Genomic DNA, 1105 nt, shown 5'->3' with positions numbered 1-1105 from the left:
CAGCCAATATTACAGAGAAGTGGTTGTGTAAGGGGGTCTATGGAGAGGTTCTGACTGGCAGATTATAATGATGCCATCTCTAGACGTGTATCGTTTTTTGTAGTTGACATTATGAATATTGGCTCTATGCTGCCTGTATTTCAAACTTGTGCTCTGCTTCAGGGAATGATACCTTTGTTTAATTGATGAAAACATAAACTAGACACTTAGAGGATTAGAACTGATTTCAGCTGATGGACAGGTTTGCTAGGTTTTTATGCATTTGGACAGTGAAATGTTGAGTGTTCACATTCATTTCAAGCATCCTTGTACGGTGGAGCTCCTGAACATAATGGAGAATAGAAATGAAATTTTTTTTCAAGAGGGCACCTGGGTTTGAACCAAGGACCACTTGATCTGCAATCAAACACTCTACCATTGAGCTATACCCCCATTACAACAGGAGTATGGATCTGTGATCTCCAGGACTTTGAAGGACAGACCCTGCATCATCGAGCTCCTTTGTCATTCGCAGACCATAGGTGGTTTTAAAAATGGGGTTTGATTAAACTTCTTAAATGTGGTAAACACCACAGCTTGCGCACCCACTGATATAGCTTCTCCCCATGACAGAGCTGCCACCTCCTGGGGAAGTGGATTGACTACACCAACAGGAGAACTCTCCCCCCGCAGCATGGAGCAGTGGTTCTCAAGCTATGGATCAGGACCACAAAGTGGGTCGTGACCCTGTTTTAATGGGGTCACCAGGGGTGGCATTAGACTTGTTGGGTCCTGGGGCTGAAGCCAAAAGTCTGAGGCCCCCCCACCCAGGGCTGAATCCCTCAGGCTTTGCCCTCCCCCCCCACAAGTGGAGGGGCTTGGTCCCTTTCCAGGGCTACGTATTAAGTTATTTTGGCAGAAGGAGGTTGCAGTGAAAGGACGTTTGAGAAACCCTGGCACAGAGCATCTCCATTACTGAGCTGCAGCAGCATAGACTCACTGTTTGAAACATTGACCTGGCCTTAGCCTCTGAATATGTCTAGGCTTGGCTCCCTGTGGCACTGTTGTGATCTGACCCTGAAAGTGCAGCCATGGAGACACCACACACCAGCCTCGCCTAGCTGGC

General features: G+C 47.5%; 1 non-coding gene across 1 annotated transcript; it reads right to left on the bottom strand.

Moving 5' to 3' along the window:
* Window positions 1-360: 360 nt before the first annotated feature.
* On the bottom strand, window positions 361-432 carry TRNAC-GCA. The gene has a single exon. It is a non-coding gene; the product is annotated as a tRNA-Cys (tRNA).
* Between the last annotated feature and the right edge of the window lie 673 nt (window positions 433-1105).

Source organism: Mauremys mutica, unplaced genomic scaffold (assembly GCF_020497125.1).
Source record: "Mauremys mutica isolate MM-2020 ecotype Southern unplaced genomic scaffold, ASM2049712v1 Super-Scaffold_100108, whole genome shotgun sequence".
In the NCBI taxonomy this organism is placed as follows: domain Eukaryota; kingdom Metazoa; phylum Chordata; order Testudines; family Geoemydidae; genus Mauremys; species Mauremys mutica.
The sequence above is the reverse complement of the archived record's forward strand: the minus strand, read 5'-3'. Positions and strand labels throughout refer to the sequence as shown.